The sequence below is a fragment of the Peromyscus maniculatus genome, chromosome 10, assembly GCF_049852395.1.
Source record: "Peromyscus maniculatus bairdii isolate BWxNUB_F1_BW_parent chromosome 10, HU_Pman_BW_mat_3.1, whole genome shotgun sequence".
Taxonomy (NCBI): domain Eukaryota; kingdom Metazoa; phylum Chordata; class Mammalia; order Rodentia; family Cricetidae; genus Peromyscus; species Peromyscus maniculatus.
In genome coordinates, this window is record NC_134861.1 from 24,567,795 (window position 1) to 24,593,964 (window position 26,170).

Genomic DNA, 26,170 nt, shown 5'->3' on the forward strand with positions numbered 1-26,170 from the left:
GGTAAAAATAAACAGAGTAAGAGTTCTGGCTGGGCGGTGGTGGCGCACGCCTTTAATCCCAGCACTCGGGAGGCAGAGGCAGGCAGATCTCTGTGAGTTCGAGGCCAGCCTGGCCTACAGAGCAAGATCTAGGACAGGCACCAAAACTACACGGAGAAACCCTGTCTCAAAAAACAAAAAACAAAACAAAACAAAAAAAGAGTGCTGGTTAGGGGTGGCCCTAGGAGCTGCTGAGGTCTCTCCTAGTTCACGACAAAGTCTCCATCAGACCGACTTTTACCCTGCGCATATCCCTTACCTGCCAAGGGCCTCTTGTAATATCTGTGACTCTGCCTAAAGCCTTCCTCAACTGTGCAGTCAGACAGAATTGAGGACAGGCTAGACGCGCTGGGGACTAACAACATGCAGGGGCAAGAGGGTGGGGGCAGGCACCCTCACTCCTCAGGTGGGGGATGGGGGCAGGCACCCTCAGTCCTCAGGTGGGGGATGGGGACAGGCACCCTCACTCCTCAGGTGGGGGATGGGAGCAGGCACCCTCAGTCCTCAGGTGGGGGATGGGGACAGGCACCCTCAGTCCTCAGGTGGGGGATGGGGACAGGCACCCTCAGTCCTCAGGTGGGGGATGGGGCAGGCACCCTCAGTCCTCAGGTGGGGGATGGGGGCAGGCACCCTCAGTCCTCAGGTGGGGGATGGGGGCAGGCACCCTCAGTCCTCAGGTGGGGGATGGGGACAGGCACCCTCAGTCCTCAGGTGGGGATGGGGACAGGCACCCTCAGTCCTCAGGTGGGGGATGGGGACAGGCACCCTCAGTCCTCAGGTGGGGGTGGGGTCAGGCACCCTCAGTCCTCAGGTGGGGGATGGGGACAGGCACCCTCAGTCCTCAGGTGGGGGTGGGGTCAGGCACCCTCAGTCCTCAGGTGGGGGATGGGGACAGGCACCCTCAGGCCTCAGGTGGGGGATGGGGACAGGCACCCTCAGTCCTCAGGTGGGGGATGGGGACAGGCACCCTCAGTCCTCAGGTGGGGATGGGGACAGGCACCCTCAGGCCTCAGGTGGGGATGGGGACAGGCACCCTCAGTCCTCAGGTGGGGATGGGGACAGGCACCCTCAGTCCTCAGGTGGGGATGGGGACAGGCACCCTCACTCCTCAGGTGGGGGATGGGGACAGGCACCCTCAGTCCTCAGGTGGGGGATGGGGACAGGCACCCTCAGTCCTCAGGTGGGGGTGGGGACAGGCACCCTCAGTCCTCAGGTGGGGGATGGGGACAGGCACCCTCAGTCCTCAGGTGGGGGATGGGGACAGGCACCTTCAGTCCTCAGGTGGGGGATGGGGGCAGGCACCCTCAGTCCTCAGGTGGGGGATGGGGACAGGCACCCTCAGTCCTCAGGTGGGGGATGGGGACAGGCACCTTCAGTCCTCAGGTCAGGGATGGGGACAGGCACCCTCAGGCCTCAGGTGGGGGATGGGGACAGGCACCCTCACTCCTCAGGTGGGGGTGGGGGCAGGCACCCTAGGTCCTCAGGTGGGGGATGGGGCAGGCACCCTCAGGCCTCAGGTGGGGGATGGGGACAGGCACCCTCAGTCCTCAGGTGGGGGTGGGGGCAGGCACCCTCAGTCCTCAGGTGGGGGATGGGGACAGGCACCCTAGGTCCTCAGGTGGGGGATGGGGACAGGCACCCTCACTCCTCAGGTGGGGGTGGGGGCAGGCACCCTAGGTCCTCAGGTGGGGGATGGGGCAGGCACCCTCAGTCCTCAGGTGGGGGATGGGGACAGGCACCCTAGGTCCTCAGGTGGGGGATGGGGCAGGCACCCTCAGGCCTCAGGTGGGGGATGGGGACAGGCACCCTCAGGCCTCAGGCGGGGATGGGGACAGGCACCCTCAGTCCTCAGGTGGGGGATGGGGACAGGCACCCTCAGTCCTCAGGTGGGGATGGGGACAGGCACCCTCAGTCCTCAGGTGGGGGATGGGACAGGCACCCTCAGTCCTCAGGTGGGGGTGGGGACAGGCACCCTCAGGCCTCAGGTGGGGGATGGGGACAGGCACCGAACACTGTGCCAGAGACTTCTCGAGGTGTTGCTCCCCACTTGACAGCAGCGAGATGTTCATGGACACTTCATGTTGACTTCTGTGGGTCACATCTGGATAAAATCTGCTCTTTGGTGTCGGTTTATGCCTGCAATAAAGTTTCATTCCCAGCCTCTAGGCCCTGTTACCTCAATATTTGGTGCCCAGAGAAATGGGAGAGGTTTGGAGATGAGCAGACCTTTGAGAACTGATCGCCCCCCAACACCGAGGGTGTTGGACCTTGACCACTGGCACATGCATCTCCTGTGTCCCCCCCCCACTGACACATGCATCTCCTGTGTCCCCCCCCACTGACACATGCATCTCCTGTGTCCCCCCCCACTGACACATGCATCTCCTGTGTCCCCCCCCACTGACACAAGCATCTCCTATGTCCCCCCCCACTGACACATGCATCTCCTGTGTCCCCCCCACTGACACATGCATCTCCTGTGTCCCCCCCACTGACACAAGCATCTCCTGTGTCCCCCCCCACTGACACATGCATCTCCTGTGTCCCCCCCCACTGACACATGCATCTCCTGTGTCCCCCCACTGACAGATGCATCTCCTGTGTCCCCCCACTGACACATGCATCTCCTGTGTCCCCCCACTGACACATGCATCTCCTGTGTCCCCCACTGACACATGCATGTCCTGTGTCCCCCCACTGACACATGCATCTCCTGTGTCCCCCCACTGACACATGCATCTCCTGTCCCCCCACTGACACATGCATGTCCTGTCCCCCCACTGACACATGCATCTCCTGTGTCCCCCCACTGACACATGGGAAGGGCTTCCAAAGCACAGGGTTGAGCTATTCACCTTCTTTGGTCCTGCTCAAATCTTTATTTCAAAAATATCAACTTTGTTTCTGGTTTAGTTTCTTTTATGTTTTCGACTTCCATTTCTCTCCTTTTATAGCTATCCATGGAAGGACTGACAGGCAATTTAATCCATACTGGGACTGAAATTCTACAGTTGGTGATAAAATGTAAATCCATATATATTGACTTAAGAATTATGACTGAGACAAAGAGGGAGAGATAGCTCAATGGTTAAGAGCACCTGTTGCTCTTGCAGAGGACACACGTTTGGTTCCCAGCACCCACATGATGGCTCACAATTATCTGTAACTCCAGTTCTAGGGGATCTGATGCTTTCTTCTGATCTCTGAGAGCACTAGGCAAGCACATGATATACAGACCTATGTGCAGGAAAAATACTCACATACATACAATAACATAAAGTCTTTAAAAATTAAAATAACGACTAAGAGAACTTTATGGTTAGGGAGTTTAGACTTGCTGTGAGTCACAGAAATATGAAGTAGGAATTCAGCTGACAATGGCAAAAGCTAATACCTGGAAGAGTCAATAATTCTTCCAGCGGATAAAGCCAAAACTCAAGTGTTATGCCCAGATCATAACCCCCAGAGAGACCACCAAGGATGAGCATACCAGATTGCAAAAGCAAGGTTTATCTGTTACAAGTCATGACAGGGAACTCATCTCAAGCCCTCACTGGCAGTGAGGCAGGGAAGAGTTACTCTTTCTTGGGGAAGTTAGTTTTTATAGGCAAAACCCATAAAATTTCTTAGAGGGGAGGGGGTTAGTACGGGTCCATCCTTGATTGGTCCAGTTTTTCCTGGGCCTGGACTTTGTCTTATTTTACCTTATCTGTTTGTCCTGTCAGGAGTTTTACAACTCATCTCCAGGGTCTGGTCATGTTATCTCTGGAGAGGGGCATCTTGTAGTTAATCGGTTACCACTAGACATCCTGACTTTGTTCTTTTGAAAACACCTGTCTTTACCCTCTCCAGGAAGGGGGAACTGACTCATTTTTAAGATATCTCTTTCCTTAGCTCTTTTGGGTTTCTGGGGAAACTGTGTCTGGGTCTTTTATCTCCAGTGCTAAGATTAAAGGCGTGTGCCACCATATTTCCATCCCATTTGGTTTTGAGACAAGATCTCTATAGCCCAAACTGGCCTGTGTTATGTCCAGATTGAGTCCCCAAAGCCGCCACTGGAGACTTTAGGTACAGAATGCAAAAGCAAGGTGTATTCTAAGTTTACAAGCCTCCAGGGAGGCTCGGCAGGAAGGCTGTTTCAAATCTCTCAGGGGAAGCAGGGAAGCTGGAAGGAGCACTCCCCTTTCTTTGTAAGGCTAGTTCTTAAAGGCACAGACCATATAATTCATTTCAACCTGCTTCCCTTTTTTAGTCTTTTGGTCAAATATCCTCACTCTGTGTTTTTCAAAGTCCCTGTAGCAGATACAGCCACATGGGGAAAAGGGGTCTAAGTTCTTATCTACACTTAGGAATCCTGGTTTAAGCTTCTCTTTGTCTGTAGGGGATAGAGGGGGGGGGGGGTTACTGAGGTTTCACATCAAGGAGTCTTGGTGACGTTGGCTTTTGAATGTTTCCTGCAGTGAATTTCTTGTGTGCTATTGTAGCTTTTTTATTTGATTCTTTCCCCCAAGATCTTCTAACAGTGTGGTTGATCATTCATTTGAGCACAATTTCCCATATACAATTGGAGTATTTTAGATAACATCCCCCAACTGTGGGATGTTATCCATTAGCAATTATCTGGCCAGGGCCATCTCTGGACAAAAGCATTTTATTGAGATACTTCTCAAACATCCAAGGACAGACTGCAGATAGATAAGCATTCAGACCACCTGCTAGCCTCCTCAAATAATGTCAATATCCATACTGAGACAACCACCAAGCCTAGGTGGATGTTAGGTACAAAGCTTTGTTTCTTGTGCAAATTAAGCTTAAACTCTCCTCCTCTATCAGTCACTCCCCTTTTGGGTTGTGAAAGAAAGCCTGACAGTCACTGCCTGAGGAAAACTCTTATCTGCCTTTATGATCCTGAAAGAATTCAAGCCTCGTGACCTTGCTTTGGCCAGATAATTGCTGATTGTATGGGTCTACAACTGGAAACCTCAGAGACTTGAGGAAGACTAAGATGAGAGAACTAAGACAGAGCTAAGAGAGAAGAGCAGAAAAATATAGAGAGAACCAGGCAAGAAACGAGCTAAGCATGAGAACAGAAAATGAAGCTGTGGAGAGAGAGAACTGACTCAGAAGAATAAAGTGTATGTAGATTCATTCGACATCCCTCAGATGAAGTTTCATCATGGGTAGCGTCTCTTCTGGAACTCTGGGGAAAGACTATAAAGGGCTAGACCCCGATCGTCTTTGTTAGAGACTGGTGTTTTGGAGAGGGAGAGGAGGGCTAAGACCTGGTGATCAAAGACCCTCCAGGGAGTGCTGGGCCCCGTGGCCCAGTCCCGTCCCCCCTTTTGCAGGAAAGCGAACTGTCGCAGGAAGTAAAGCTATTGGTGCAGGGTCTCACAGCTTGCAGGGGTGAGCAGTCCTCCTTATCTCTCAGGTACCGCCTGCTCGGCCAGAGGCTGCTCAGCTCCCTTCTGGTGCAGGGCCAGCCTCATCACAGCGTCCATCCTTTGTTAACTTTGGAATTTGCCTTGACCATTCGGCCTGGAAAGTATGAGAACAAATAGAACATTCTATTAAGTGCTCTCCACACAGCACAGCAGCAGCTATCCCAAGAATGCTTTGTATATGGGGTGAAAATATTGTTTGTTCTGTTTTAATTCTTAGGGGGAAAAAATCTAGTTGCATGATTTTCCCCCCTTCAGAATTAATCACGAGTACCATATTCTTTGTCCTTCTTTGGAAAAGCAGAAAACAAAGTAGCCATTGTAGGTCCCCTTTTTAGACCTAGGGACCAACAGCATTGCTCACTCCTCCCACTGAAGGCCACAGATACTGGTCTCCTGGAGAGTGGGACAGCCCAGGGTGGCGGAAAGCTGCTGAGTAAGCTTGTCCTCAACCCAAACCCAATTCCAAAGGACAATTCTTCTGATTGTTCTTGAGTCTTGTCATATCAAATGTGCTCAACAAGAGCTTCCAATTTCTGTTTAGGGAATAAAAATAAAAAAGACCAACACATTCCTCTTATGTCTGTGCAAATGAAACAGAGGCAAGAAGCTGGGGAACACCAGAAAGAGCCCTTTGATAGGTAACTCGGCTGATTTCCCACTGAAGTCCCGAGACATGAATGAACATAACACACAGTTGTTCCTCTGTCTCCTGTGGAGCTTGGCTCCAGGCCAGACCCTCAAGTCTCTTATATAAAAGGCACAGCATTTGCATATAACCTATGGGCATCCTCCTACATAAACAATCTCTAAATTAATTCTGATACCTAATACCATGTAAATACTAAGTAACTAACAGTTATACTGTATCTTAGGGAATAAAGACAAGAAAAACATCTGTTCATGTTCAGAAGAAACAGAGTTCTGCTGACCATTTTTGACTCATGGTTGGTTGGATCTACAGTTATGGAGACTACAGATGCAGTGAGCTTGTTCTTAGATGGAGCTGTTAGGGTCCCTGTGACAGCCTTGATACGTAGGCCCAACCACTCATCCTCAATAGGTCAATAAAACTGACAGATAGAAGTGAAAGCAGAGAGCTGTCCCAGCAGTGGGTGTGAGAGACCGAGCTGGTGGCTCCTTCCAGGATCCTGAGATCCAGAGAAGCTGGAGTCCAAGCCCTCCCCCAGAGTTACTGATCTATGAAATGGCAGAGAATGGAAAAAAATCATGACCAACAAATGTAGCAATGAGTAAGGGACAGCACAATGCAAGCTTCACAGGCCCTTCTTCAGTACGTAAAAGAAGAGAAGGGATAGAGAAGACGGAATATTGTCCTGTGGAGACAACTGCTCATTACCTTGCAGTAGTTTTCTCTGGAAACTCCTGTAGTTTTGAAGGAATGGACTTCAAACTTGTGGCATTGTCAAAACATTTGTGGTGTTGTTTTTGCTACTTCTTGCTGTGCTTACGTACAACCTGGAAGGGGCACACCAACAGTATGTGCAGCGGTTAGAGAAGCAGTTTCTTTCAGATGGCTACTGGATAGGCTTGGGGGTTTTGTCCTCTATGGGCTCGCATACCTTCCTGCTTTACCTGGGCCCACACACAGCTTCAGTTACAGTAGCTAATTATGAATGCAATGTTGTAGAATATTAATTTAAGATGTGTTACATTTGTTTATGCTGTGGGACATTGGTTTAATGATGCAAAGATGTGTTTTACGTTGCATTTGTTTAACTCTGTGAAGCTGTGTTACTGTGCCTGTCTAAAACACCTGATGGTCTAATAAAGAGCTGAACGGCCAATAGCAAGGCAGGAGAGGGACAGGAGGGGCTGGCAGGCAGAGAGAATAAGTAAGAGGAGAAATTTCATAAGAGAGTTCGAGGAATGAGAAAAGGAGAAGAGGAGGACATCAGGGGTCAGCCATCCAGCTACACAGCAAGCCATGGAGTAAGGAGTAAAGAAAGGTGTACAGAAATAGAGAAAGATACAAGCCCAGAGGCAAAAGGTAGACGGGATAAGTTAAAAGCTGGCAATAAACAAGCCAAGCTAAGGCCAGGCATTCATAAGAAAGAATAAGCCTCCGTGTGGTTTTTTTGGAGCTAGACAGCGGGCCCCCATAGAGCAAAGAGCCAGAGAGTAAAAACAACCATTGGTGGTGCAACGCACTTAGTTTCCCTGAGCCACCGTGTCCTGGCCAGATTGTCTATCCAGATGAGAGTGCCCCGAGGAGCCGTTTCTTTGCGGAATACCATCTCAAATTAGAATTGAGGCCTGCACGTGGCCAGGGCAGCGCACCTCTCAGGTGCAGAAACAAGAGGGTGAAGAAGATCAAGAATTTGAAGAAATGCTGTAACATGCAGAGAGGTCACAAGACATTGCATCGGGGCCTAAACTTGCGGTTTAAAACCTGGCACAGAAAGCTGGTCTGTTTTCATTTGGGCCTGTGTTTCTATTCCAAACCCCGTTTGACCAGGCTGGGAACATGTGGGCACGCCCTTGTACCTTTTTGGACCTTCTTTGGTGCAACCCGGATTGCAGAAGCAATCATTAAACTACATAGCCAGAAAACCTTTGTCATAATCTCTTTCTGAAAGCCGTCGTGGAGCAGGTGGTGGCTTTCACTGGAGCTGTTCCCGCACACCTCCGTCTCTGCAGAAGCCTTTCAGTAATACCTGGGCACACAGCAGGGAGAAGTGTCCCGTAAGCTTGAGAAGCTGGTCACTGGAATGGAGTGTTACCTCATCCTGGTTATCATTAATTCCATGCCACATAGTCCCCCCCCCCCCCCAATGAATCCAGCAGAACTTGATCTCAGAGGAGAAAACTAAATAAGCAGAGAAGATTTTTATCTGCAGAAGTTAGCATGGACGGGTCCCTCCTTACACTGGGAGGGCTCAGACCAGGAGGGAAGGTCCCCTTTTCCAGCCTGTATTGGTTTTTTTCCTTTTATTTTATTTTACAATACCATTCAGTTCTACATATCAGCCACGGATTCCCTTGTTCTCCCCCCTCCTGTCCCCCTCCCCTTCCCCCCAGCCCACCCCCCATTCCCACCTCCTCTAGGGCAAAGCCTCCCCTGAGGACTGAGATCAACCGGGTAGACTCAGTCCAGGCAGGTCCAGTCCCCTCCTCCCAGACTGAGCCAAGCATCCCTGCATAAGCCCCAGGTTTCAAACAGCCAACTCATGCAATGAGCACAGGACCCGGTACCACTGCCTAGTTGCCTCCCAAACTGATCAAGCCAATCGACTGTCTCACCTATTCAAGGGGCCTGATCCAGTTGGGGGCCCCTCAGCCTTTGGTTCATAGTTCATGTGTTTCCATTCGTTTGGCTATTTGTCCCTGTGCTTTATCCAACCTTGGTTTCAACAATTCTGGCTCATATAAACCCTCCTCTTTCTCACTAATTAGACTCCTGGAGCTCCACCTGGGGCCTAGCCGTGGCTCTCTGCATCCAGATTCCTCAGTCCTTGGATGGGGTTTCTGGCACAGTTAGGGTGTTTGGCCATCCCATCACCAGAGTAGGTCAGTTCGGGCTGTCTCTCGACCATTGCCAGCAGTCTATTGTGGGGGAATCTTTGTGGATTTCTGTGGGCCTCCCTAGCACTTTGTTTCTTCCTTTTCTCATGTGGTCTTCATTTACCATGGTCTCCTATTCCTTGTTCTCCCTCTCTGTTCTTGATCCAGCTGGGATCTCCCGCTCCCACAGGCTCTCTTTCCCTCGACCTTTGCCCTTCATTACTCCCACTCATGTCCAGGTTGTTCATGCCTGTATTGATTTTTAAAACATTCTTCCTGAAAGCAGTTTAGTCTGCATTTTACATTGACATACTTTCCTTTATGTGCTAACGTAAACTCTCCACCCTCCGTTCAATGCACGTTGTATTTCCTTAGGGTGGGTGTGATATTCTACTGTAGATTCAACAAAAATTGGCTTTCCGTTACTTTCAAAGGGCCCACATAGAACGACTGGAGAACTCCTGCCACATAAAACATTCTGAAGTGTGTTAAATACGTCAGGCTTCTTAGGCTTGTCACACATGATTTTTTTTTAAAGTCATCAATTGTCTTTTAAGTTATATATATTGGAGAGTGATCTTGCATGTCTATCATGGAACAATTTTATATGTCTTCCTTTCCCACCCTCAAAAAGATCACTTTATGATTGATACATTGCACACCCTCTGGGGAAAATGATCTTTAAATAGACAGTATAAGGAAAGTCAGGTCGCTGCTTCCCCCATGAGCACACCATTTTTTATTCCGTATATTTAGAATGAAGTCGTGAGAAACTTTAAAAAGACATCTTCAATCATGGGGGTGGGGGTGAAAAGCAGTTGTTCAATATGCCCACCGTGAAAGGAGAAGCAGATCAGTGGGTCCGCTGCTGACCGAAGTCCAGCTTTGGAATACAGACAAGAGATCTGGGTCTAAACAGAAGGCAAGAGGTGTGCATAACTCCATCCCACCAAGGTGAGGTCCTGTCAGCCATCACTGTCTGGGCTCCCAGCTCTCCTGAAAGGCGGCCTGACAGGCTGTCAGAACTGTGGGGAATCTCTTTTGGGAGACAAGGTCCTCCTCTGACTGGCATTGGCTTCAGCCCTTCCTTCTCCCAGATGAGACTGCTGGGAAAATTCCAATTCCTTAGAGTGTATCGTGATCTCAGTGGGCTGATAGCTGAGGGAGAGGCATGAGGATTTCTTGAGAACAGCATTCATTCTGCCTGCATGGTTATGCACTTACTGTATTTACTTGTGTCTGGATTTCAAGATTTTATTTTCGGTCCTTTGTATGGACTAGGAGATTGATATTCTGAGAATGAATGTGCTTTTATCAACCTCCAGTAATAGTGACTCAGGCATAGTTGTAGATCCATTAAAATACAACTTTTTCTGCCCACACTACGCTTCGTTTTTTAAAGTGGGGCATCATTAGCCCACTTAGTGTTCACTTTAGAACAATGCAATTCACCACAGAGTCATTTAATTAAAAGCTAATTTCCTGTAGTGTAAAATTTCAGGCAATGCAATACCAGTTGAGCAGTACACTGACAGCAATGTCATTTCTGCTCTCATTTTCTGCGTTGATTCACGTGCGACTTGAATCTAATCGGGCATGTCTCACTACAGAAAACATTCCTCCCCTGCAGAGAACTGGGTGTGCGCTGCTGTTGGGTAGGGATGTGAGAAGGCCAGCCTGAGAATACCTTGAATCTAACACATGTGTTTCCCAACTAAAACGTGAGTGCAACCTCCAATTCATCCACCCTCCCTAAGCCCGCCTCTGTGCTGATTCCTGCTTCTCCTACAGGAGAGTTAAAACAGATAAAAATCAGAGACTCTAGAAAAGTCAGCGTTCCGAAGGGAAGATATTATAGTAAATGGGAGCAGCTCTAACAGGCTGCATCCAGGAGCAAAGAGCAGCCAGGGATGGGCTCTTCCCGGAAAAACATCCTCATGAGAGCAAACAAATTGGCAAACAAAAGCTGAAGGGGCAGGGTCCTCTAGGAAAGTAATACAATCTCTTTCTCATCTTAATACTGTCAACTCGGCCCAATTAACTTCCCTCCTCACAGACCAGCTGCACCAAGATGATGGACTTCCATTTGCTGGGAAAGGAAAGGAGACAACTCGGGAGCCTGGTGTACTTCAGGAAGAGAGCTGTGTAAAGAGTGAGGACACAGGATGACACGCCAGTAGAAGAGATAGGAAAGCATTTAGAGCAGGCAAGGCAAGATGGTATGCACCTGTAATCCCAGAACTCAGAGGTAGAGGAGGGGAACAGCCTGGACTACACAGTGAGTTTCAAGCCAGTGTGGACTATTTACCCTGTCAAGAGGTGGAGGGGAAGAAGAGAAGGGGGAAGAGAAGAAGGAAAGAAGAGGAGCAGGGAGGGAGGGAAGGAGGGAGGGAGGGAAGGAGGGGAGGGAGGGAGGGAGAGAGGGAGGGAGGAAGAAGAAAACCATATGCCCAAGCACACATCACTAATCTCTAAGTGTGTCCTTAGTCCTTAGAAAGATGTTAGTATTCTGTTCTTGGTCCTTCTCATCTCCTTTACATCCTACTGATCCCATGCTCCTAGGAACAGGAATTGAAGCCAGTATGTTCAGCATGAGGATTTTAGCAACATGAATCATTAAACAGGCTTCTCTGGGAGTAACTAGAAAACCCACTGCTATAATAATTAAAAACCACAATAATATTACTAATGGCTAACAATAATTACTATCATTACTGTCATCCTTCATCTCCTCCTCCCTCATCAAAGCTTCTTTGGGGAATCTTGTAGCAAATTCTAAATTGTGGTACGCTCTTGCTTCTAGGCTAGACCATAAGAGAACCCTGGGAACCAGGCAAATTGGCAGGGCTTATGAGCACAGGAAGACATGTTGGGCCATGTACCTCAGGGTCAGCCAAAAGGATGAGCAGGCTAAATTCTGGCCTGCTTTCCAGACTGAACACCTTGGCTCATGCCTGCATCATTGAGGAAGGCAGGACATATTTGCTCATGTCCACACAAGCTACAGGTTGACTGGGCCCTGAGCCTAAGATAGGTATATTTTTTTTACTCCAGAGGCAGATTCCCAGCATCAGGAATAGTATGCACAAGCTGACACTAAGTCCTTTTGGAGAGTTCCAGAACCATAATTTGGAGTGTTACAGCTAAGCTGAGGCCCAGCGTTTGAGGGGATGTTGAGGAAACATGTAATCAAGCACTCAGGTGGAGGGCTTTGGCAAGGGGCTTCTGGATTAGACCACTGTTGGGCAGCTTTCATTGTAAACCCTCGCCACTGGTATCTCCCAGCAGTCTTAACCTGATGCCTTTGTAGAAGTCCAATGTGATTGCTCCTGGCTTCTGGCTCCTGCTCATTTCAAAGAACTCTGATTTCTACCTCACTTCTTTATACAGCTCTTTAATTCTCTTATCTTTAAGAACTAAGGTAAAATATGGCACTTTGATAAGTAATCCGATTTTCTGATTCTTGATTTGACCTAAGAACATCCTTAAGCAAAACTTGTTAGAAAGTAAGTTAAGTGTGATTTATTAGTCGGGGCCTGTGAAGACTGTTCTAGCTGTGAATATCCAGTGAGACAAATAGGCTTCTAAAAAACAAAACAAAACAAACAAACAAACAGAACCAAAGCAGCATCTGGTGATCTTCCTTTGGTCTTTATTCAGCACTCCCCGGCTTTCGATGGCTAACAAAGCAGAGCCTGTGGGGGACAGTCTGTGGTCAGCGGAGAGAATCAGTCCACACTACAGGTGACAGCAAGGAGGGGAGTCTTAGTATTTGTTCTATAACCTGGTGCTTCTCGCCCTTCCTAGGGCTGACCCTTTCATGCAGCTCCTCATGCTGTGCTGACCCCAACCATAAACGATTTTCGTTGCTACTTATAACTGTAATTTTGCTACTGTCATGGATCATAAATATCTGCATTTTCTGGTGGTCTTGGGTGACCCCTGTGAAAAGGTTGTTCAACCCCCAAAGGGGTGGAGACCCACAGGTCTAACCTATAGATTTTTATATTCAAAGATTTTCCAGTTTAAAGTATCAGTGAATCTATGCTTCACATGACTTTCATGATAAAGGACATGTAAAAAACGAACTCATAATACAGCAGTAGTCGGGACATAGACATCCTCAAGAAGAAGGATGGATACTCTGCTCCGTCACACGGGCATCTGCCTGTTCGCCAGCACGTCTTGTAGTCTGGATGGCTGCGTGTGAGTGTTTAGTAGTTTGAATGCCTTAGTTTATCCACACACTGTTCCTCTCAGTGGTTCAACAAAATGAGAGTCCCTTGTCTTCTCGAGACTCAGGAGGTGACTCTGCAAGCTTCTGCTGCTGTCACTTGTGCTTCCTTGTCACTGGCCAGAGCAAATCATATCCCCGCTCCTAACTGCAAAGGGGACGAAGAAGTAGTCTCTCACCACATAGCCAGAAGAGAGCCCCAACAACTGCCACTCATGGTCGGTCCCTCCCTCGAGGAGGGCCTCAGTACCACCCCTGTAGATAGGAAATGGTTTCTATGTCCAGCAACCATCACAGCTTGGATACTTTAATTCCAGAGGGAGGTTTTGTGTGTGTGTGTGTGTGTGTGTGTGTGTGTGTGTGTGTGTGTGTGTGTGTGTGTGTGTGTATGTATGTGTGTGTGTGTGATACAAGAAGACTTGCCTGTTCCATATAGGTCACTAGATTTTTCACTTCTAAAATTATGTTTTCCCTAAAACTCAGAAACCACTGCTGAGAAATAACCTGAGAGAGTGGAGTCTCCATGGTTTTGCATATAGGTTCTGGACACTGATTGTCTGAGGAAGCTGTGTTTCCCAGGGCCATCATTGCTTTCCACATTTGAGTCATATGGTCAAAGATTCCGTGTAGCTGGAGAGTTTTCTCTCCTGGTCCCACCAAGCCGGCAGTCCGACAGCCCACTTATAAAATAAACACACAGATGCTTATATTATTTAAACTGCTTGGCCATTAGCTCAGGCCTATCATTGTCTAGCTCTTACTCCTATATTCAGCCCATTACTATTAATCTTTGCCATGTGGCTCGTGGCTTACTGATACCTTACATCCTCCTTGTCCTGGTGACGGCTGCAGGCAGACTCCCCCTCTGCCTTCCTGTTCCCTCAATTCTCCTCTCTGTTAGTCCTGCCTATGCTTCCTGTCTGGCTACTGGCCAATCAGTGTTTTATTTATACAGAGCGGTATCCACAGCAATTCCAGGAAGATGGCTGCCATTCCACTCAGCCTGACTCCTTTTCTAACACAGAACGGATAGGATAAGAATGGACAGCTGACCAAGGCTGGGACAAGGCCTCTCCCTTAGGATTTGAGGTTTGGAACACGAGTTTGCACTGAATCCCTCGGTGTGCACTACCTTGTTTGACTTCCTACATTCTCCAGGATCCCCCACAACTAGATCAGAGATGGATAACTAAGTTCTAGCCAACGGGAAAGAGGTGATGCAGGCCACATCTAGGCTCAGATGCTGGAAACGTCTCTATCTTTCCCCTGTCTGTTTCTCCACCACAGCCACTTTGCAGGCCACATATTCTAGACGCATAATTGTAGCAGAGAGAAGTGGACTGCAGAGTCCACAGAAAATTGTGACATGAATGAGGAAAACACTCCTCATGTTGGGGATTCGATTCTCACTTCAGCATTGCTTAGACAAGTGATTCTCAACCTGTGGGTCATGACCCCTTTGGAGGTTGAACAGCCTTTTCACAGGGGTCACCTAAGACCATTGGAAAACATTGATGTTTGCATAACATTTCATAACAGTAGCATAATTGCAGTTATGAAGTAGCAACGAAAATAATATTGTAATGGGGGGGGCGAGGTCACCATGACATTAGGAACTGTGTTAATGGGTCGCAGCACTAAGAAGGTTGAGAACCACTGACCTAGACTGTCTTGACTAATGTAAGATGAGCACTGAAGTGTCTGTGGCCAACCAAGAAACAATAACTACTTTCTGGGATGGCAAGATGGATCAGCGGGTAGGGTAGCAGGGAACACTTGTCACTAAGCCTTGAGTTTGATCCTTGGGACCTATATGAAGGGAAGAGAGAACTGACTGCTGTAAGTTGTCCAACACACACACACACACACACACACACACACACACACACACACACAAACACTAAATAAATGTTAGTTTTTTTTTTAAGAAGAAAGAAAACCCGCTTTTCAGAAAGTGTAGGAAAATGAAGCACACACCCAGAGTGCAGCAGAGTCTCTATGTTTTTCTACTGATTCTTGTTTTCCATGCCCATTTAAAAGGCAAACTAAGTTTTTTCCTCTATGATGTCCCCTATATCCTTATTACAGGAAACTCCTTGTTTTTATTAAGTTTATGCCTAAGAGTGTCTGTCCTTTGCCTGGTGCTGCAAGAGTTCACTTACGCTTTCGTCATTGTATCATGACCTAGGAGATGAGGGTTGGCCACTGATTTCTAGTCCCTTCATGCCCTTTATTCCGCCCGAGAACGTTAAAGTGCATCACACAACCTCGTCCAGATGAGATCCCACAGTGTAGCTCTCGAGATGCGATTCCAGAGTTATTGATCTTCTCTGTTGGTCCGAATTTGAAGCACAGGCAGGTAATCTCTTCAGTTTACTGGTGACAAACATCTAGCTGACAAATGGCTCCGCTTTTGTGACTGTGGGGGGAGGGGAACTCTGGAGCTGTCAAGAAAGAGTCACTTGTTCAAGAATGACTTGGAAATCCATTGGATGCTTGGAACCTGTGCCAACTTCCTTTCTGCAGGTAGGGTACCTTTCATGGAGGGGAAGCCGTCATCATAGAAAGAAACTCTCTGCCCTGTGAATAAGCCAAATGCAGTTACAGCAACAGCAGACAAAAGAGCTTTTGATGACAGACATTGCTGATGCCTGGTGCCTTCAAAGGCATTCCAAAAAAAATGTGAGGAATAATTATGAGCAATATAACTTAAGTTTCTCCCAGGATATTACTCATGAACCAATGGCTCACTTGGGAAGTATGTAGGTGAGTCTGCACATAGCCAGTTTAACGAAAACACTCAGATCTTCAAACCTATTGCATGGAACTGAGTAACCCCAAGAGGTAAAGGCAAGAGAGCTTTGATAGCAAAAGATAAGTTTGCTCCTTCAGTCTCCTTGTCTACTCTCTCAACTGTAAATCTAATCAGAATTAAGAAGTCAAGATCAATGAAGAAAAATGTGAGCCCAGAATGAGGATATATGCTTATGAGGTACAGGCAGGAGGATCGTGCATTTGAATTTAGCCTGGATTATATATCAAGATCTTGTCTCAGAGAACAATTCGAGGGGCTAAGGAGGTAACTCAGTTGATAAAGTTCTTTCTTTCCAAGCACAAGGATCTGAAGTGATTCCCACAACTCACACAGAAAGACATGGTGACACAGGCTTGTAATCCCAGCACTGGGGAAAGAGAGACAGGCAGATCTCTGGGACTCTCTGGCAAGTCATCCCAGCCTATGTACAAGACCCGGGCCAGAAAGAGATAATGTCTCAACAATAACAGAAAAGTAGCACCAGAAGAATGACACCTAAGATTGTCTTCTGGTGTACACAGACAAGTGCACACACACACACACACACACACACAGCACTCCCCCCATATACACAGGTGTATAGTGTCTAAGAAACAATCCCTGAAGTTGAAGTTGTCCTCCAGCCTCCACATGCACAATGTGTTGTGGAATATTAGTTGAAGATGTGTTACATTCATTTATGCCATGGAACATTTGTTTGATGATGCAAAGATGTGTTGCATTCTTTTATGTTGTATTTGTTTAACTCTGTAAAGCTGTGTTACTGTGCCTGTCCAAAACAGCTGATTGGTCTAATAAAGAACTGAACAGCCAATAGCAAGGCAGGGGAGGGATAGGTAGGGCTGTCAGGCAGAGAAAATAAATAGAAGGAGAAAAAGAGAAGATGGAGGTGTGAGAAAAGGAGGAGAGGAGGATGCTGGGGGCCAGCCACTCAGCCACACAGCCAGACATGGAATAAGAAGAAAAGAAGAAATATACAGAAATAGAGAAAGGTAAAAGCCCAGAGGCAAAAGATAGATGGGATAATTTAAGAAAAGCTGGCTAGAAACAAGCCAAGCTAAGGCCGGGCATTTATAAGTAAAAATAAGTCTCTGTGTATCTATTCAGGAGCTGGGAGCTGAGCACCCAAAGAGTAAAGAATAATAAAAAAACTACACACATGTGCACCCATACACACATGTACATCTCTACAGACACTAACATGCACATACACATATACAAATAAAAATTTGAGATCACTTTTCAAAAAAAGGTAGAAACAAACAAATTAAGGCAGATCTCTGACTTTGAGGCCAGCCTGGTCTACAGAGCAAAGTCTAGGACAGTCAGGGCTACACAGAAAAACCCTGTCTCAAAAGCAAACAAAAAAAAAAAAAGAGGGGGAGTCCAACCATCATCAAGAAGTAAAAAAAAGGAATCCAATAACTCACCAAATATCCTAAACAATATGAACTTACAAATTTATTTATATTTTCCCTGTTATAAAGTGACTTTATTAAATTGATTTAGGCATACTGTAGGTCAAATAATATTTTTTGAAGATAACAATTATTGAATTTAAAGCTTGACATAAAATCAGTAGCTTCAAAAGTATCAGTTGTATTCCCCAGCAACAGCATGATAAAATAATTCAACTATGTAGAAATATAGAACTCTAGGACTAGCTGGAAAGTGGGAAATCATTTAGTCCAGTGTCCTCATTCTGTGAGAAAACTAGACCCGAAGATTAAGCGATTTGCCCAAGCTTACATACCTAGTAGTAATAAAGCTAGAAATCAAACCAATTCTTCCTAAAACTAAGATTCTATCGATGATATTCCAACTGCCTCTCTATCACCTCAAAGTCTAGGCTTTCCTCTCATGCTCCACGCTGTGGTGACGTTGAGTTCAGACACTACAGTAAATTGCTGTGGTAGCTGTGAGGCCTGGAAGGGGCTTTGTGAGTCAATAGCCCTCTGGAGAGGGGGGAAGGCAGTGACCAGTGGGCCAGAGGCTTGCCTGCAGGTGTCTGCACTGAAATGCATGGTAACAGATTCATGCCTAAGCACAACCCACTGACTGTGAACTTACAAATTTATATTACAACTTATATCATAAGAAGAAATACCAGAATCTGATAAACATGGCTATAAATAAAAGGAAGCTGGGTTGCATAGTCCAACATCTTTTATCCCAAATTCCATGGTGAAATGACCATATTGGACTGTTGTGGCTCAAAGACTAACATAGCCACTGACTAAATTGCTATCTATTATCTTAATTTTTATTGCATTCAGAATGGTTTATTAAAATATGGGTATATTTTAAAGAATAAAAATCCAACACCCATGTATTCACCTTTTAGCCTAGTATAAGGATGAAATACTATGATCAAAACACATTACATATATTATTAAAATATCATAATTTTGTTCATTACAATGTATAATTTATGCTATTAAAACATTTTTAAAATAAAATATAACTACATTTCCTATGAAAGTTATATATATATATATATATATATATATATATATATATTTGCCACGTGTGCAGGTACCTGTGGAGGTCAGTAAAGGACATTGGGTCCCCAAGAGCTAGAATCATAGATGGTTATGAAACATGGGTGCTGGGAACTGAGTTCTGGAAGAGCAGTAAGCACTCTTAACTACTGAGCCACCTCCAGCTCCAAATATTAACTCTCTTATAAGCTCCATGCTCCTGCCATTTGTTCCTCAGTGGCCACCTGCGGTTAACGGGAATTCACAGTTTTGTGTTGATCGTTGTCAGCCCTCTATTTGGTTTTACCACCTATGTTTCTATATATAAACAGCGTATTTTCTTTTTTAGTTTTGAAATTGAAGTAGCTTCCTAAAGAAAGAAGAAAGTTACGCGAGACTTCCAGGATGAGCACAGCAGAATCTCAGCATCTGTTTCTCTAGAGTTTCTAAAAGCCCTTTTGGGAAATTCAATGGGCCAGGTCACAAACCAGTCCTGGGTCCCCTGGCAACTCCGCAGTGAGACTGGTATGGAGTCTGCTAAAAATATGCTCAGCATATAGGGGGTCTCTTTCCTTTCCAGCTTGTCTCCAGCTCTCGGATGTAAACTTACAACCAAGTCTGGTGAGATGAAATGAGTGTCCTTGCTGATCACAAAGCAGGAACTTCATCAGCAAATTATCGTGCTGCCGAGTCGACCTGCACAGGTTCCGTCAAGCGTCCAGCTTCAGGACCCAAGAGAAGGTTAAAGAGCAGTGGAACCTGGCTTGGAGGCCAACACATCTATTGTGGAGGAGGCCTATTCTCCTGCCTGACCCTAACTGCCTTCTGTATCCACCGACAGCCCTCTTAAAAATCTCTCTTTATCATCACCATGGGAACTCCCTTTGTCTCTTCCTGTATTGGATCTTGAATCAAGGTACAGGCTCCATAATTTGCAAACTGAAAATGCAGGGCCCATTTGCTTAAAATTTAAGCATTTTAAGATAGTGACAGCAGGTACTAGACAAAGTCCAAGATCTTATGTGGCAATATAAGTCGTTTGGGATTTGGGCCAGGGAGGAGTCCCCCTGTCCCCTCCCCGTCCCCCTCTCCCTGTCCCCATCCTCCCCCCTCCCCGGTGGCAAATGCTCAATGTAAACACCTCCACATCTGCTGCTCCTCACATTTCATTACAAAGCTTGTTGTATTGCCCTTTCCTATGGTGTTACCACCTAAAAGCTTCCTCAAAAGGGCCCCTTTGGGAGACACAGTGAACCCCCTAACTGCTGATGGATAACAAATCATGATATCTGTGTACATCACCGCTATGTGTTCAGAGCACTTAGCACCTAGGAATAGCACATTAGGCCTTCATCAACCTCATTTAGACTCACCCTGCTCCACAGCGAAGGAGGGAGATGAGCAGGGTTGCTAACTGTACACGCACTCCCACTTACTGTGCTACAACTTTGGTGGAAAAGACAAGTAAGAAGATGAGAGATCTTACAATATGAGCACCATGAGTTTACGAAGAAGGAATATCTAAATGAAATAGGACAAGGTTAATAATGTCAATAATCTCATGGATTGAAATGGTTTTTCAAAAAGACATTTAGAAGATGTTTTTGCTAAAAAGCAGTAAGTCCTCCCTTGGGCCACAAGCTAACAGCACAGAGATGTCCTCAACTTATAGTCATCTTGGATTCCAGAAAGAGCGAAACTCCACAGCACAGACTCAGTTCCAATTAGCCACAGGGCGAGGCTGCTTCCTGAGCACAGGATTCATCTGGTAGCAAGCACACTGGTGCCCTGAAGATGGCTGGTTAGTAGAGCAACCTTGCAGGACTGGAGCTGAGACAGCGACAGGCCAGTTGGGACCTTGACTAGGCCTGCTTGGTTATGCACACTTCTCATGCTCTATTTAAATCTAGTGCATGCCAGTGCCCTAAAGATGGACTTGGAGTCACTGGACCCCTTTACTTCTTCTTCCCAGTGTGGCCACATTGGGTACAGCTTTTCACAGTCCTTGACTAGAATGTGGGGAAAGGTAGCTGAGTCAGTTCTGTTAGGACTGCCAGAGTCCAGGCTTTTGTGCTAAAAACTCTTGTACCAACTTTAGCAAACCAACCAAGAGAGAAGAGGTCCTTAAGGATCAGTAGACACTGGTAGCAAGTTGGAGAATGGAGGGGCAGGTTGGGATGAATGGTCCACATAAGGGAGGATGGGATGGATGGTCCACATAGGGGAGGATGAGATGGATGGTCCACATAGGGCAGGATGGGATGGATGGTCCACATAGGGGGAGGATGAGATGGATGGTCCACATAGGGGAGGATGGGATAGATGGTCCACATAGGGGAGGATGAGATGGATGGTCCACATAGGGGAGGATGGGATGGATGGTTCACATAGGGGAGGATGAGATGGATGGTCCACATAGGGGAGGATGGGATGGATGGTCCACATAGGGGGGAGGATGGGATGGATGGTCCACATAGGGGAGGATGGGATGGATGGTCCACATAGGGGAGGATGGATGGATGGTCCACATAGGGGAGGATGGGATGGATGGTCCACATAGGGGAGGATGGGATGGATGGTTCACATAGGGGAGGATGGGATGGATGGTCCACATAGGGGAGGATGGGATGGATGGTCCACATAGAGGGGAGGATGGGATGGGTGGTCCACATAGGGGAGGATGGGATGGATGGTCCACATAGGGGAGGATGAGATGGATGGTCCACATGGGGGGGGATGTGATGGATGGTCCACATAGGGGAGGATGGGATGGATGGTCCACATAGGGGGGGATGGGATGGATGGTCCACATAGGGGAGGATGGGATGGATGGTCCACATAGGGGAGGATGGGATGGATGGTCCACATAGGGGAGGATGGGATGGATGGTCCACATAGGGGGGAGGATGGGATGGATGGTCCACATAGGGGAGGATGAGATGGATGGTCCACATAGGGGGGAGGATGGGATGGATGGTCCACATAGGGGAGGATGGGATGGATGGTCCACATAGGGGAGGATGGGATGGATGGTCCACATAGGGGAGGATGGGATGGATGGTCCACATAGGGGAGGATGGGATGGATGGTTCACATAGGGGAGGATGAGATGGATGGTCCACATAGGGGAGGATGAGATGGATGGTCCACATAGGGGAGGATGGGATGGATGGTCCACATAGGGGAGGATGGGATGGATGGTCCACATAGGGGGGGGATGTGATGGATGGTCCACATAGGGGAGGATGGGATGGATGGTCCACATGGGGGGGATGGGATGGATGGTCCACATAGGGGAGGATGGGATGTATGGTCCACATAGGGGAGGATGGGATGGATGGTCCACATAGGGGAGGATGGGATGGATGGTCCACATAGGGGGGAGGATGAGATGGATGGTCCACATAGGGGGGAGGATGGGATGGATGGTCCACATAGGGGAGGATGGGATGGATGGTCCACATAGGGGAGGATGAGATGGATGGTCCACATAGGGGAGGATGGGATGGATGGTCCATATAGGGGAGGATGGGATGGATGGTCCACATAGGGGGGGATGGGATGGATGGTCCACATAGGGGAGGATGGGATGGATGGTTCACATAGGGGAGGATGAGATGGATGGTCCACATAGGGGAGGATGAGATGGATGGTCCACATAGGGGAGGATGGGATGGATGGTCCATATAGGGGAGGATGGGATGGATGGTCCACATAGGGGGGGATGGGATGGATGGTCCACATAGGGGAGGATGGGATGGATGGTTCACATAGGGGAGGATGAGATGGATGGTCCACATAGGGGAGGATGGGATGGATGGTCCACATAGGGGAGGATGGGATGGATGGTTCACATAGGGGAGGATGAGATGGATGGTCCACATAGGGGAGGATGGGATGGATGGTCCACATAGGGGAGGATGGGATGGATGGTCCACATAGCTGCTTCAGCCCCTGCTTTCCACCCATACTTTGTAAGGAGGAGAAGTGGTTGATGATGGACTTAACAGAGACAGAAAAATCTGAACGCTCTTGCAACAGTCCTACTAGAGATTTAGCTTCATGTAGGTTCTTGGACTCTAAGCAGAGGGAAATGCTCCTTCCAGTCCTCTCTGGGTGACTCTAAGTGACTGGGATCTTAAAAGAGAAGTCATGGGTATATGACCCCATGACATGCAGAAGTCTCCTGAGGAACTCCATGAGATGAGCTCAGCACAGGAGGTTCACATAAGTTAGTTATTCCACATCTGAACTAGTCTTCCTTCCTTCAAGGCTTCGGTGAGAAAATACCCTGAGAGCCCAGCTTGGGTGAGAAAGGTGTGTTTCAGTTCCCAGTTCCTGCTCTATAGCCAATCATTGTAGGGAAACCACAGCAGCAGGAAGTGAAAACAGTCGATTGCGTCATATCCACAGCCAAGAGCAGAGAGGAATAGATGCCTGTGCACACTCTCCACTCACCTTCTCCTTATTTGTACGATCCAAAGCCCAGACCCAGGTGCCACCCACTTTTAGGCTGGGTTCTCACACGTCAATTAAAGTAAGACAATCAAGACAATCCCCCACCAAGACACAATCCCTCATTGAGACTCCCTTCCCAGATCATTCTCCATGTATCAGGTTAGTAATTAAATTAGCCATCAGAGATACCCCACATCCTTCTGGGTGGGGCTCCCTAAGACGTAAGAGGAGCTACCTCTTCCATTGCTGACCCCCTAAGAAGGAACCCAACCCAAACGTTCTTCCAGCATTGACCCCTGTGTCAGCCACAGAGTTAAGCATCTAATGACCACATGAGTCTGAAGTCAACAGGACCAGAAAAGCAACCCCCTACTGAGACTTTCTGAAGAAGCTGATGGCAAACCTGTAGCCACTTCAGTTTCACATTTTTTAAAACTTATTTTAGGTAAAATTACTACTCTTGAAATGCTTGATTTGAAATGTGTGAGTGCGAACGTTTGGGGGACATTTTGGGACTTGAAGTTTTATCTCTAATGGCTGTTCCCACTGTCTTCTCTCTTCTGCTTGGTTTCCTTTTTAGCTGTGACTTTTTCAAATTATTTAAAAAATTTTTATTTAGTGTATGTATGTGTGTGTCTGTATCTGTGTGTTTGTGTGTCTGTCTTTGTGTCTGTGTATGTGTGTCTCTGTGTGTGAATGTGTGCATATGTGCGTGTCTGTGTGTGAGTGTGTGTGAATGTGTGTGTCTGTCTGTGTGTGTCTCTATGTGTATGTCTGTGTCTATTTGTGTATGTGTGTGAATGTGTGTATGCCTGTGTGTGTGTCTCTGTGTGTGAATGTGTGTGTGTCTGTATTTGTGTATGTGTCTGTGTGTGAATGTGTGTCTGTCTGTGTGTGTCTGTGTGTGAATGTGTGTCTGTCTGTGTGTGTCTCTCTGTGTGTGTCTGTGTGAATGTGTGTATGTCTGTGTGTGTGTCTCTGTGTGTGTCTGTGTGTCTGTGTATGTGTGTCTGTATTTGTGTGTCTGTGTTTGTGTGTCTATGCGTATGAATGTGTGCATGTCTTTGTGTGTGTCTTGGTGTGTTTGTGTGTCAGCATCAGGCATGTCCTCTGCTCGCTCTCCACCACTACTTTTGGAGACAGGCTCTCTCCCTGAACCTGCAGCTCTCCATTTGTCCAGTCTGGCTGGCCGGTGAGCCCCAGGAATCCCGCCGACTCCACCAAACCTCAAGGCCAGGGCTACAGGCTCTCAACGCCATGCCTGGCTTTCTGTGTGGATTCTGGGGATCTGAATTCGGGTCCTGGTGCTTGGACGGCAAGCATTTACCAACTGAGCCACATTGGCAGCCTCATGATGCTGCCCCCAAATCAAAATTCAGGGTCCTTATCTGAAACCTGATGTTCAGACATTTCAGAATTAATTTTAGAAATGGAGACTGGAGGCGGGGGAAGGTCATCTTAAAACCTAGTTATTGTCTGCTCAGAAGTTTGTAAGGGCGTTTTAGAGTTTCATTCATGTAACACAAAATCCTAATAGGTCTTTTAACAAAAAACCTGGAACCAGATATTGAGGTAAATGCTGAAAGATCGGAGAGACAAAGGAACAAGCCACGTCGTACCTCTATGACTCCTTAGCCTGAAAAATTCCTGTCTCCTCATGCCTCATATTACTTTCTCTGCCCAGCCACCACTTCTTAGAATTAAAGGCATGTGTGCTTCCCAAGCAAAGGCATGAGATCTCAAGTGCTGAGATTAAAGGTGTGTGCCACCACTGCCTGGCTCTGTTTCTCTCCTAGACTGAGTCAATCTCATGTAGTCCAGGGTGGCTTTGAACTCACAGAGATCCAAACACACCTCGGCCTCCCGAGTGCTACAGTTAAAGGTGTGTGCCACCACTGCCTGGCCTCTATGTTTAATTTAATGGCTTGTTCTGTCCTCTGATCTTCAGACAAGTTTTATTAGGGTACACAATGTATCACCACACATTCATCTTAAGTATAGTCAGATTCAGCTCTCTATTGTGATGTATTTGATACTGTTAACAAATAGGTTTTAAAAGTTGATAATAAACAAAGAAACAGTTTGGATTTCTTCCTGGATCTTTGCTAAGAATAAACTTATGAAAAGTTAAAATCCCAGCTGAAATGAGCAGCTCTAGACTCAGACAATACAAAAAAGAATGTGTTTGATGAGGGAAACCATGAAAAAAGCATGGAGTGCTCTGTTCTTGTGGCCCCCTCTTGGTGTTTAGACAGCCGGAGGGCCAGTGGCGGCAGGCAGGGTGAGTTATACAACTGACATTGTAACTGTGCTGCGCACAGGGGACAGCCTGCCGTGGAGGTGGGGCATCCTGGAGCCCCACCTCCTGCTGGAGAGAGGGGGCAGGAACAGCGTGGGGAACAACCCAACCACCATTTTAGAAAACTGCCAGGTGCCAGCGGCTGGTCCTCCACGGAAAAGACTTTCACTCTGAGGAGGACGGTTTTCTCCGTGTGTTAGGAGTATCCCACCGCACCTAATCTAGGGCTGGGGAGGATGGGATAGGCACCATCTGCCGAGGGTAGCTGAAGACTTGCCAGGTTTTTCAAGCACGGCAGAGAAAGGTTAGCATGGACTTTAACCAGTAGGTCCCTGATCCCGGGGCTCTGCAAACATCACCTGCGCATGCTGCCAATATTAATTCAGCAACAGTTTTTGCAAAGCTGGTCCCAGTGGCAGCTGCTTCACAGTCTCCTGAGCTGGAGCTGGGACCTCCGCCAAGTGTGCTGGAATTACCCCAGAGACACCCCAGGAGCCACCAACCCAGGCAATAGCACAAGTGTGGAGGCAGGCAGGACCGTTATTCAAAGGCTGAGCAGCTAAGTCCGGGGGGCGGGGGATCTGTGTGACCCTCATTCTTAGATTTAAAGGGAGAACACAGACTAGCCAGGGATTCTGCCTGCTATTCAAAGGTATAAAAGCCTAAAACAGGTATCCCAGGCTACTCATGTGACTTGTAACAAGGTTATCTTTTAAATCTTTTTCCTTTGGCCTTGGGGGGGGGCACATATAAAGTGGAGTCATAAAAATTAAAATTCACACTTAGAATTCGTTATTTACCCTCCTATGCCTGAAAATGGGTCTTTACCCTCTCTCGAAATGAAGAACCTGGCTCTTAGGGGTTGCTCAAGAGCATCCA

General features: G+C 47.4%; 1 pseudogene; it reads left to right on the forward strand.

The window, feature by feature from the left end:
* Window positions 1–6,687: 6,687 nt before the first annotated feature.
* Window positions 6,688–25,465, forward strand: LOC121832651 (vacuole membrane protein 1 pseudogene; annotated as a pseudogene).
* The last annotated feature ends 705 nt before the right edge of the window (window positions 25,466–26,170 follow it).